Raw genomic sequence first — 14,297 nt, forward strand, 5'->3', positions numbered from 1 at the left:
ACAAGTTATCCCAAGTTAGCTTAACTGGAAACAAAGGGAAAAAAGGACTGATTCAGTTCCCATATACCTAAAATAACCATTCTAAAATAAATATGAACTTAAAATTAGCATCAATTCACAGTTGAAACTTACACCCCATATAAGAGTTCACAAGAGACGATATTCCAAAAATATTGCTTAACAACAGCTAACGCATATATGATCAAGTAAGTTAAAATTCCTAGTCAACAGATTTCCCAATGAAACAATACAAATCAAAGAGTTTTATACATGTTCAAGGTATCCGTAGCTAAAATTTATAGAAACTTAACAGTAATTTTAAGTGCAACAATTACAATATGAGGCAGCACAAACAATAGTAGATGGAATCGTGAGAAAGGGCACCACCATGACAAACCTCAGGTGCTGCACAAGCTAGATAAGGATCTTCATTTGACTAATAAAGAAAGTTAGCTGGATTATGAAAGATGTATATAGGATGCGTTATATTAGCTTTTTCTGACAAAAATTCAGTAATATATACACACTGAAAAAATCATTTTTGACATAATTGTATAGATTAAAGAAAAAAATCAATTAACCTTTTCTGGAAAAACTAAATAGAGTAGCTTCTAATTAAAATTATTTCTGCATACTATAGTTTCTGCATAGAAAAATGTATCTGCTGCAATAAGTGAGTGAGAGAAGTCATAATCTAGAAGTTCAATTCCTTTCCACTGTATTGCTAGAACACTGATAAACTAAGAGTGTGCAATTCTAGGATTCCAGAAACAATTAACCAAACAGAATAAACAAACATGCATACAATATGAGAGGAAATAGATTAAACCCGCGTTACAATGATGAAATTAAAAAAGTTTCAGTAGCCTCTTCAAGCAATATATAAAATTAAAATCCAAGTGTTTCACATATTGTATAAGAAAGAAAATAATAAGATGAATGATTGAATTTCAACAACAGAGAACTTTCACATAACAAAATTTTCAATTTGGTGACAGGGTCGAAGAAACTTCAAAAACGGAACATAAGAAAATCTCCACAGAAAAGTGTCTCATAGTTATAAGATGGCGTACCTGCAGAGTAATAATGCGAATAACAAGAATTGAAGCTTCTGGATGAAAAGTTCCGTGTTTTGATTGATACTTGATAAGTTGATAGCATCATGTAGGAGGCTATGATCTATTATTGGCCATTGTTTGAGACTCTAAAACAGCATCACGTGATTTCATATGCATGACCCCATCTTTTACCCCCTTCAACAATCATTTCTCTTGCTTCAGAAAAAACACAACACAATTCCCTGGCAATCTGAAGATCAATACTTGAACACTTTCTTCTTAAGCACTAGAGCTTTCCCTTGCTCTTTCCATTCCCTACATACGCAAGAAAAATGGGGAAAGGCATCATTCTCAGCTAAGCAAACAATTTCAAAATCCGTACAAGTCCCAAAGGGTTATCTTGCAGTGTATGTCGGAGATAATCAAAAGTGTTATGTGATTCCCATTTCATATTTGAACCAAGCTTTCATTCTAAGATTTGAGTGAAGTTGAGGAAGAGTTTGGATATGATCATCTCATGGGAGGTGGATATGATCATCCCAGGGAAAGTCTCACAATTCCTTGCAATGAACATGTATTCCACCAACTCTCATCTCCCTTGAGTTGAGATTGATGAAGAATCTCAAAATGAGACTTATTAACATAGATTAGCATACATGTTGTTATAACAGATTAGTATAGAGAATTAGAATGACAAATTCAAAGAGTATGTGTTCTATACTTTTTTTTATGCAACACAAATTGACAATGAATTCAATCACTCATATCTATGACATCTTTCAATTCTCGAAGCAAGTAACAGCCTATATATGTTGCATGAGAAAAACCAGATTCTAGTGCGAATAAATTTCAAGCATGAGAAAAACCAAATTTGATAAATTTCATATTGTGCTACTAGAGAAAGAAAACTCTATTGTGGAACCAGGAGATCCTTCACTATTTCAACTTCATATCATCAACTATACCATCAAACTTCAATATTCTAGAATAAAAAATAACAGATGACATCATTTCACAATGTAAGTGTAAGCATACCATCATATCCAATTTTATAGACTCTTAGGGACTAATATCCTTCATCACAATTCAATTTCACAAGGCCACATATATTATTACATCTCAATATTGTTGGATAGAAAAAACCAGATATATCATACATCGCCACAATTTGATTTTGCAGTCATATAGGACAAATATATTACTCTTCCACACATTTCATTTTTCTAGGCTCAGAAGAATAATGAACATGATCCCACAATTTTACCATCAAAACAAATCATTGCACAATTATTTTCAACGAACAAAATTTTAATTTGATGTACTAGTAAGTGAATAGAAAAAACATCACAAAAAAATTGAAATGACTCTGCAACTAAGTTGCCATGCTGTAAAAGTCCATCACAAATTGATAATGAATTCAATCACTCAATTATTTTCTGTTTATATATAACATCTTTCAATTCTTGAGCAACTTATTGCTTATATATGCAAAGTTACTTGTAGTGAGAGAAGCCAGATTTCACGGTTCAATATTCTAATAAATTTCAAAACATAAACAAGAACACATCAGAGAAAGAAAACTCTATTTTGGAGCCAAGAGATCCCTCACCGCATTTCAACCACATTGGGGCCAAAAGATCCTTCACCATATTTCAACGTCATAAGGTCAATTAAACCATCAAACTTCAATGTTCATGGGTCAAACAAGCCAAATAACATATACCATCAAACTTCATCATATCCAATTTTTTTGGGTCATAGGGACCCTTCATCACAATTTCATTTCGTAGGGCCACGCATCATTGTATCCGATTTTATCGGGTCATAGGGATTAAGATCCTTCATCACAATTCAGCTTCGCAAGGCCACATATAACATCATGTACGAACTAAGATCCTTCGTCACAATCCAATCTCGCAGGGCCACATATATCAGGGTTTCCAATTTTATCGGGTCATATGAACTAAGATCCTTCATCATAGGGTCACATATGTCATTACCTTTCAATATGATTAAACAGAAAAAGCCAACTAAATTACCCTTCCACACATTTCAGTTTTCTAGGATCATAAGCATCATCAACATTATCACACAATTTTACCATCAACAAATCATTACACAACTTTTTCGAGGGACATCTTATTTGATTCACATAGTAATAAAAATCATCGCAAAAGAATTGGAACAACTCTGCAACTAAGTTTGTCATGATGTAAAAGTCAATCCTATATCATTCTGCAACAAATTCATTTCCCAAACGCTCAAACATACATTGTGCAAGGTAGAATTAAAATAAATTCAAAGTCCAGAGTCGCATCCAAATCATAAAAATAACAGAGAAAACAGTCCATCCCTAGAACTATCAAATGGCAAAACTCAACTGTCCTTAATAACAGAAAAAATAGTTGGGAAAATAAAGAAAAACCAACCTTTCCAAAACTAACTCATCCGCAAAGATAATAAAAAAATAACACCAATAATCAAAAGCAAACCTTTTTCTTTTTTGGACATGAATACATTCCATAAGAGCAATGATTTGCACACAAAATTTTGTAAAACACAAATATCAGTCACTCAATTATTTTCTGTTTGTCTAACATTTTCGACAAAATAATTATCTCATCTTTCAACGCTTGAGCAACTTATGCAAAGCTACTTGCAGTAAAAAAAATCAGATTTTACTGTTCACTGTTCAGATAAATTTCAAAGCATGAACAAGAAACATCAGAGGAAAAAAAAATAGTATTTTGGAGACAAGAGATCCTTCACCACATTAGGAGTCAGAAACCCTTCGCCAAATTTTACGGTCATAGGGTCAACTTTACTATCAAACTTCAATATTCATGGGTAAAAAAAATAGCCAAATAACATCATTTTGCAACATAAGGGTCAATCATATCCAATATACTCGGATTATAGGGACTAAGATTCTTCACCCCAATTCAATTTCATAGGGCCACACATCATTGTATCCGATATTTTCGGGTCGGGTCATAGCGACTAAGATCCTTTGCCACAATCCATGTCATAGGGCCACGCATCATTATATCTGAGTTTTTCGGGTCATATGGACTATGATCCTTCATCACAATTCAATTTCATAAGACCACAAATTATTGTATCCGATTTTCTTGAGTCATAGGGACTAAGATACTTTGCCACAATTCAATTTCGTAGAGCCATGCATATCATCTTATCCAATTCTATCACGTCATAAGGACTAAAATCCTTCATCAAAATGATTTTATCGGGTCATAAGGACTAAAATCCTTCATCACAGTTCATAGGGCCAGATATATCGTTACGTTTCAATATAATTGGACAGAAAAAGCCAACTATATTACCCTTCCACACATTTCAGTTTTCTAGGATCATAAGCATCGTGGACATTATCGCACAATTTTATCATCAACAAATCATTACACAACTTTTCAAGGGACAACATGTTATATGATCCACATAGTAAAAAAGATCATCACAAAAGAATTGAAAAAATTCTGCAACTAAGTTTGTCATGCTGTAAAAGTCAATCATATACCATTCTGCGACAAATTCTTTTTCCAAAAGGCTCAAACATACATTATGCAAGCTAGAATTGAAATAAATTCAAAGTCCAGAAGAGAGAAAACAGTGCATCCAAGAACTATCAAATGGCAAAACTCAATTGTCCGTAATTCAATCACAGAAAAACCAACTTGGCCAAAACCAATTCATTCCCAAGATAATCAAGAAGTAACAACATAATAAAAAAGCAAACCCTTTTTCTTTCCTTGCACAAAAAAGACATCTTTATAATGGATTCCGACGTTAAACACCAAAATGCAAAAGATTTTTTGGGGAGGGAAAAGAGAAGGGGGGGAGACATCTTTATAAAGAGAACCAACAAAATAAAGGGGGAATCATCCCTATTACCGAAACGTGCAGATAATAAAGTTTCTTCACTGGCCATTGTTGATTCATGCATTCTTTAAAACCCTAATCAATCAGATTTTGCAAAAGCACCAACAATTTCCCTCGCATTTACCGTAGAAATTTTGTTGAATCGAGCCTCCGAAATTCACCCACAGTAGAGCCTTGATCTCATTACTCCGTTCCCATTATTCAAAGTTATAGCAAAGAAAGAAAGAACCCAGCAATTGGGAAAGAAGAAGAGAAAATAAAGAACCATAGTACCACAGAAAATCAAATTTAAGAGGAACCAAAACCGCTTATGAGAAATCACAACTAACGTAGGAAGTGCAAGAGTAAAGTTGAGTAGAGTTTTGCTTTCTTATATAGGTTGTCAGTGGCGGTGTCTTAACTAGGCTTAGTGTACTGTGTTTAGAAATTTAATAATTACAATTATAATTTTTTAATTCTTTCTAATCTTCTTTGTTTTTCTTTCCTAGCTCAATGACTAATTGACTTATGCATTTATTTAATTACCGGAAGGTCTTTCTTTTTTTTTTTAAGTTATTTACTATCACAATTAATTAATTAACTAGTGTATGTTTTTGTGTAAGGCACTGAATAATACATAAAATTATATAAAGTTTTTTATTAAAAATTTAAACGAAAAATATATAATAATTATTAATATAAATATTTTATAATTTAAAAATATTTAAAATAATTAATATTTTTAATTAATTTAAATTAGTTGAGTCATCATCTTATTTATTTATTTAAGTATTTGGGATTTAAATTCCATCTTGTGTGTAGCAATTCATTAGCTAACGGTTGACTCTTAATAAATAGAACATCAATACGTGGTGGATTAATTCTCGACCTGCGGAGTTAGAAAATTCATAACAAGAAATAGTATTTGTCTTTAAAGCAAAACAATTTCTCATTAATAGCAATATTGAAATTTACTTGGGACAATTTTATTTATTGGTATCGTATTCAATTTTGAAGTCAAAACAATCATATTTTATCATATGATTTTCAAGTTTTCAAACTTATAGATTTGTATCCTTACAAAAGCTATTAGATTAATTAATATTTTTTTTGTAATATTACCAGAATATTACCAGTATTAATTAGTGGGAAGAAAAATCAATAACAGTTTTTGTTATTCAATATATAATTAGTTTTATTGAAAAATAAATTAGTATTTTTTTAAATTGGTAAATGCATTCTCTTTTAATTCTTACAATATTTTATTTGACAATATTTGTCATTAAAAAATAACAAATAACCATACTATCCGATGTATAAAGTAATTTCTTATTTTAAAATTAGTTATGATTAGTGAAATAAAATTTAAATTTTTTTTATTTTCTTACCCAAATTTGAATTTAGAATTAACTAACAACTATCCTTTTTTTAATTTCAATAACAAAATAAAATTAGTTAGGTGCAAAATATATAGAATTTAATAATTTAGATTATTTAAATTTTAATTACCAAAAATTAGGTTAATAATTAATTATAACTTAATAATCAATAATATATATTAGTATATAAATAAAAATATCTAATATATTAATTATTTATTTTTTGACAGGTCTAATGTATAATTTATTGAGAGTTGATTTATTTTCAAAATTTTTTTTATAAACTCTGTAGTACATGAAGTAATATTTTTTTTTATTATTTAAAAATTTATTCACAATTTGTTAAAATTATATAATTAACATGATTATTTTTCTACTAAAAAATATTAATTTATACTATTTATATATTTTTTCAATACTAATAAGTAAGTAAATATTTGTACTATTATACTTATTATTCTAGACTAGTGTAAAGCCCGGGTTAACACCCGGACCAAATATTGATCCATTTTAAATTTTTGTTGATATTTATTCATTAACATTAAAGTTATTATTTTTAATTTGAAAAAAAATGTAATAAAGATTTATTATACAATGCATAAACTTTTTTTCCTGTTTATAGAGACTAAAATAATTTTATTATTTTTTTAGCTCATATTAATAAATTTCACTTAAATATAAAAGCTATTATGTTTATATTTTTAAATGAATATTATTACACTATTATTGTTATAAAAAATTAAAACTTAATAAAAATTAAATAATTTATATTCGAATCTTACAAACAATAAATAGTAAATAAATGACATTTATTTATATTATTAGACTCCTAACATATAGTATGTACTACGCATGGATTATGTTCTTAATTTATTTTATTGTATCTATGTATAATTTAATTATAAGAAGATTAATATATATTTATTGAAAGAATTAATTTACTTAATATACAGAGAAATTAAATAATTAATTTCTTTTATTATATTGATATTTAATTCGATTAATAATTTTTTTAAAGTGGTAAATTTAAAACACATTTTTAACCAAATTTAAAAAATAGATAAATGAAGTATCATGAAAAGGTAAAATTAACTATTCAAAAAAATTAGTATGTTTCTTGTCATTGGTACATACTGTTTCATAAATCTATTTTTTTATTTTCTTAATCTATGTGCAAAGAAACTTATACATGAATAGTAAAATTTGTTATACGTTGTACAGATTGAATGGTTAATATTCTTTTATTATATTAATGTTATTAATGTTTAATCAATTACAAAAAATAAGTATATAAAATTTAGAATGGTTACTATTAATTTGTATGTTTAACTTTTTTTTCAAATGGTAATTTTTAGAACATATTTTAACTAATTAAAAAATAAATAAATAAATAAATATATTTGTTGTTATATAAAAGTAAAATTAACTATTGAAATTGTTGCTCTTTATACATTATTAGACTATACTTATTCAATATTTGGACTATTTATTTCAATTTGTATAATTATCCCAAGTTAATCTTTAATATATATATATACATATAACTAATATGTATAACTTGAATAACTGAGGTTAGCATTTAGAAATTTAAATATATGGTTATAAAAAATAAATATTATTATGTACTCTAATATATTGTGTATCATTTTAAAAGAGGTTAATATTTTAATTAAAAATAATAATTATATTAACTAAAATACAAAATACGTAAAAAAAATTATTAGTACACTAAATACTTTTGATACATGATAAAAATACTTTTATTTTCTATGTCTTTTAATATTTGGGGTATATCATGGAGGATGAATAATAAGTTCAAAATAAAAAGAAAAAACTAACTTCTCAATTTTGAAACGAAAATAGACAACCTCCGAAATCTAAGTATTTTTTTTACCAAATCAGTGCAAAATTGCATTAAAACAATTGCAAATAGATAAAATTTCAAAATACTCAATTCTTGGTCCTTAGCATAGAAATGTAGCTAGTGAAAATAGCTAGCAAACAAATGAATAAAACATTAAGGTCAACTTTAATTCACATTATTTCAAGCGTATGCCAAAATTATGCAATAGTGAATAGGTACTAATAAGAGTATTTTTATTGGAGAAGGGTGTCAATAAATAAACAAAGCAACTTTTATGAAAGAAAAATTTACAAAATAAAAAATAACTCAACATATATAAATAATAACAAACCTCACCATAGAAGTAAAGAAAGAAAGAAAAGTAAAAAGCATATGTGAGCATTCAAACCATTACTATCATGCATTCAAAGAAAGAAAAAGCATATGTGAGCTAGAATTTCCTCACAAAGACACATTACTATCACACAAATGAAGAGAGCACCTTTTGTTTAGAAAAAAAGAGAAAACTTTTGACATGTATAAAAGTATATTTTTCAAGTTTATTGAATGATAGAAAAATGTCAGCAATTGACATTTTAATCGAAAGAAATGCGTTAGACTTAAAAGAATGTTAAAATCCAGGAAAAGCTTCAGTGAGAATTGCATACAGCTTAATAGATACTGAAAAAAAATATTAATACTCTACGGTATATGCAAAAGCTTTAAAGAGTAATAAGCTAAGTTTCAAGAAACCAATTTGCAAATAAAGTATAATTTTTTTTGTCAATAAAATTAACTTGAACGAAATCATAACATATTAACATATGAAGACAATATAATTATTTTACAAAAGATCATACTTGCTGTCTGATTTTCTCAATAAAATTCATACTTGCACTTCTGTCTCAAGTTTTTAATAAAAAAATAACAAAAAAATCAATTAAAAAATGAACTTATCAACAGAGGTAGTAGTTATTACCACGAAATTGAAGTTTGAATGGAGAAAAGCATTTGCAGCCGCAATGGTTTGTTCATTGCTTTTCTGAGCATTGAGTTTTTCACTTCTTCCTATAGCTTTATGGTGTACATCACAGCAAAGAGTAGCTTCTGGATTCTGCCTAATTGGTTGTTTTTGGATTTTACTCTGTATTTATAATTACCATACAAATAAATTAAATTTATGCATATCTTCTGGGCAAAGTAAAAAGATAAATGTTTGACAAATACATTTATCAAAAATAGCTCATGCATGAGTTGTTTAATATGGGTAAAAAACTTATAAACTCTATTTTATAATGTATTTGCACACAAAAAAAAAAAACTTTTTTTAAACATTGGATATTCAAATACCTCTATTAACAAAATAGGATTAATTATGTGAAGAAAAAGTGAGAATAATTTTGAACTAAACAAAGGAACCCTTCAAAGTCCATTTAAATTATAATTACTTACCTTAAGAAAAAGAGCATTACACGCATATTCTTGCACTGCACTCTCAATGCGTTTTGCATTAGACATCAAGAAATCATCTCCAACTAATTGCACAACATTGTAATAAGTAGAAACAATTCAAATAAGATCCTTATGAATAACTTCTCACTGGTAACATGCCAATATATTTCTAAAACAACCCTAAAATTATGAATAAAGTTCTTTATAACTTTACCCCTGTTTTATGAATTTCTAATAATGAAATCCTAATAGTGTCCCGCTCACAGATACAACAATTGTTAACAAATGAATATTATAAGATTATTCTAAAAATCAAACCATGAAAATAAGCATGATGTGAGATTATTATGTTATAAGTTTATAGGTCTCCCATGATAATTACTTGTGAATGATAGGCAGCATCACTACCTTTGAATCACAAACTTTCACCTGCTAAAAAGGAAAAATGATACAATCAATTTTTTGGCACAACAAAGAAAAATACTTAAATTTATATTCATTTTACAGTCACAAACTCACAGCAATATTTCCATTCTAAAACACATGTATATCTATGAGTTAAACTCCCTTTCTAATACATTTTCCTTGTCTTAAGTAAAACTATTTGATTGTTCTTATTATATATTGAAGAGTGCATGTATGAATCTGCAAAATCGTCTCACCTGCTGAACAGCTTTCAAGGATATAAAACTGATTATTTATGACCTGTATAAACAGCATCAGCATCATCAAGCTCAAGTAATTTGTTTATAAGTTCCTTGTTCAGGTCCATAGCTTCCTCATCCACCTTGAAATCAACAATAATAGCCATCAGTAAGTTTTTCCTAATTATTTTTCATGTTAAAAAGTTGTACACTATGAATATTTGACATACTAACTATATGAGATATTAAACCTACAACCTAGGTTGTTTGAATGATGAAATTTGTATATGCTATATCAAATTAATTAAGCATGTGCTATAACCAATTGGTACAAACCTCAATTGTAGCATTTGAAAGAAATTCAGAGCTTTATTAGGCTCAAAATTTATGCCTTCTCCCGGCAACTTTTACAGTATAGTGGCATAGTTATCGAAAGAATCTACAATTTTATAATACCTTGAAAAAAAAAAAGAAAAAAAATAAATGCCGGTGAAGATGCAACCAAAAAAAACAATAGAAGCTGGAATTTACTTTATGCAAACAAATTAATCAAACAAACTAATGTATACTAAACATAATAGAAATTAACTCGTCACAAAAGTACCATTTGATTGCAATAATCCAAATATTTTTACCAAAATTTCAAAATAGTAATACTCAGATTAATAAAAAATCACAAAAGGCCTTTTTTCCAAAGCAAAATTATATAAACTTTCAAAAAACATATAAACAGAGTTGGGAGGCCATGAATATTTAAGTCTAGAGCAGCACAAACAGCAACACAATAACAAAACCCAACAAATTTATTCAGGAGAAAATTCAGGTTAATCAAGAACCACTACATATATAATATAGAAATACCATTTTGGTCTCATTTTATTCATGATAGAAAGTTAGAAACATGAAGAAATTACCTGAATAGCAAAATATTTAAAATTATCTAAACAAAGTAACAAATAAGAATGTCTTAACTGAAATCATAGATAGGATAAAAAATTCTATTTGATTTTTTCCACCACCAAACACATCAACAAAAAATGAGGTATATATAAGGAATTTGTAATAAGTTGTTGGGATGAAAGATTACCCTTGTGCAGTTTCTGATACCCCGGAGGCTTCCCCAACAAAAAGCCACCTTTCATTGTTCTCTGAGAATAATAAAGAGTAGCGTGCGGCTGATCCACGAAGTTGTAGGACCTTGTTCTTGTTAATGGTGCCAAAATCAGCCTACATACATAAATAGATATTAGAATATATTAACGGATCATAGAATGAAGAATAATAACTGCATTTGGGTATGGGAACTGTGAAAAAGATTGCTCTCCATAGATTCGAAATTGTTTTTGCTTTTGAGTATTCACAAAAGAAACAGTAAAACTGATTAGAACATGTTAATAGCATGATGATTAATACAACTTAGGCATAGTTTGGTTCATAGATTAAGTTTGCAAACAAATAAACAATAATTGATAGCATGCGCTAAGCTGAAAGCAACTTATTAGTTATGAGCGTATGATCAAGTCATGACTCTGCAGATCATGCTGAAACTCAATATGCACACTTCAAATAATTAGCATAAACCAAACAAAAAGTGCAGTCATAGAAATCAATCAATTGCACAATTCACAAAAGCAAAATCAACAACTCAAAAAAAATGAAAAAAAAAAACTAACAAATTCAACACCTTTTATGTTCACACGGAACTGATTCAATCACAATTTCATTTTCACTATATATATATATGTCAATTCAGAGACTTACATGGTACTATAGTAGATGGAACACTCATATCCAAGAAAAAATTAATTTATTAAAGACTGATATCACAGCAAACAGGCCTTGAATCCCTTTTCCAATTCCTGAGCCAAACCATGAGGATTAATGTTAGAAGAAAATAAAATAGGCAACTCTGAAACCATGTGAAAGAAAATAACAACACCTATCCAGGATGTAACTCAAATCATCATAAACCCATTTAACCAACAAATTTAGGTGTTCATTATTTCATTCCTCTACATAGTGCTAAAAGTAAATCAAGAGACAAGAGAAACAGCTGTAATCACAATCCAACACTATAATCAAGAGATAGGAATTGAGAATAGTAACCTTTTCCAACATACAGAACCCAGAGACGGCAGCGGAGATGGCACAGAGAAAAAGCATTCCAGCATTCTTGAAGTGGTCAAAATAGTTCAAAAATAAAAATCGAAAGCATAAATGTGATACGTAAATTCCAAAATCCACTGGTGTGAAGATGAAATACTTAACTCTTTAGGGTTTTCTATCCGGCGGTGACCACAGCAAATAACAGGTGGTTGTGGCAGTTGTGGCAGTAGAGGAGCTCCCTCCTCCCCCGCGTTCTCTGCTTCGCGTCTCCCTCTTTACTTTTCTTCTTCCATTTTTTCCCTCTCCCCTCTTTCCAATGAATTTCTTCTTTGGTGGTGGATCCAGCAGCTGCAACATTCTCTGTGATGGCTTCCATTTTTTCCTCCGCCGGAGAGTATTAAAGATGGAGATCTTATCAGAAAAATTCAAGAGCTTTTGCTTTTTATTCAAGATCTTCCCAGTGAAGCCAATGGTGCTGCTCTACGGACTGAGAGAGTGTGAGTGAATGGTTTGAATCAAAAAATTAAGTTTGGAATTTTTCTTTTGTTTACAATTTCCTGGCAACTCCAAGATTTGAAAATATTTTAAGAACGAGCGCCTTTTTTTTCCAAAATTGGCACGACGAAGCGTTGGAAAAAAAATTGAAAGAGAAAGTATAGGAGTCCAACAATAGAAATTTAAAAAGTATTAGAGATATAATCATTAATATTATTTTTTTAGACGAGGACCTGATGTTTGCATATTGGGTTATTGTACATTGGTTAAAAACTTTTTTATTTTTATAATCTCCATTGTCTTTTTTCGGAGTTTAACACTTGTCATAATCTTTTTTTTTATAATCTCCATTGTCTTTTTTTGGAGTTTAACACTTGTCATAAATTTAGCTGCTCCACTTGTCAAGAATCATCATGTACTGCTCTCTTATTATATATAGAGAAGAGAGATAATGATTTAAATTATTTATTTTGTATATTAAATAAAATAAATAATATCTTGTGTCAGAAATTTATTAAATATTAAGAGAAAAAATTAAGTAATAAATCATATAAATAGTCAATACAAAAGATAAAAAAAAATATTTATTATAGATAATAATTTTTATACATATAGTATCATATATATATTAGAATTATCTATTTTAATTATGTGAGTGATTATGGTTATTTTTATTTTTTTGTTATATTAGTAAATAATATTTAAAATTAAAAGAAAAAAATACTTACAAAATTTTTTTAATTTCAATAAAAAATTATCTTGTAAATATATCAAACTTTTGCATATACTAAATGTTATAATATTTAATTGTATAATATTTGTTATAACATTGACTCAAAAGAAAACAAGATCAACCTAAGCGTATTATTAGGGTCCCAAATTTGACTTAGATTTATTATTTTAAGGCTTAATATAAATGAAGTCCACGTATTTACTTTCAAAATGGCTTAGATTGGATCTATGTTGTTAATTAGGTATGATAATAGGTACTCAAAAAGAGTATGGCGGACTCCTTTTTCATCCCTCACTCTCGTTAAAAAAAAGTTCCTGACCCCTCTCTATCTTTGCAAGTCCATGCTTTATTTTCTCCTCGGAAAACGTAAATTTTTTGAGTATTTATAGATATTCTTTGGACTTTTTGAAAAAACAAAAGACATATTATAATAGTGTGTAAGTTAATTTTAATTTTTTTAATAACCATATTTGTTCGATAAATTATGATAACAAATACAGATTGAATATATTTTGAGTATAATATATATTTTATTATTTTGTATGGAACAATATTAGTTTTAATTTTTATATTTTTTATTATTGAGTATTAAAAATAAACAGTATTTATATTATTAGTATTTTTTGACCTTCCTCAACTCTAACTATGATTAGACTTGAAAATTCGTCCACCTCATTAAAAACAAATATAATCTAATTAGTTTTTTTA

At 28.3% G+C, this 14,297-nt stretch overlaps 1 long non-coding RNA gene across 2 annotated transcripts; it reads right to left on the minus strand.

Moving 5' to 3' along the window:
- Nucleotides 1–848: 848 nt before the first annotated feature.
- On the minus strand, nucleotides 849–12,878 carry LOC112697276 (uncharacterized). 2 transcript variants are annotated; one of them, XR_011862580.1, is made up of 10 exons: nucleotides 12,524–12,878; nucleotides 12,362–12,427; nucleotides 12,017–12,114; nucleotides 11,343–11,482; nucleotides 10,592–10,711; nucleotides 10,274–10,398; nucleotides 9,994–10,040; nucleotides 9,612–9,694; nucleotides 9,139–9,303; nucleotides 849–1,373 (listed from the first exon to the last, which is right to left on the minus strand). It is a non-coding gene; the product is annotated as an uncharacterized lncRNA (long non-coding RNA). The 2 variants fall into 2 exon arrangements; XR_003810920.2 differs by having other exon boundaries at nucleotides 9,994–10,043.
- Between the last annotated feature and the right edge of the window lie 1,419 nt (nucleotides 12,879–14,297).

The sequence above is a fragment of the Arachis hypogaea genome, chromosome 6, assembly GCF_003086295.3.
Source record: "Arachis hypogaea cultivar Tifrunner chromosome 6, arahy.Tifrunner.gnm2.J5K5, whole genome shotgun sequence".
Taxonomy (NCBI): Eukaryota; Viridiplantae; Streptophyta; class Magnoliopsida; order Fabales; family Fabaceae; genus Arachis; species Arachis hypogaea.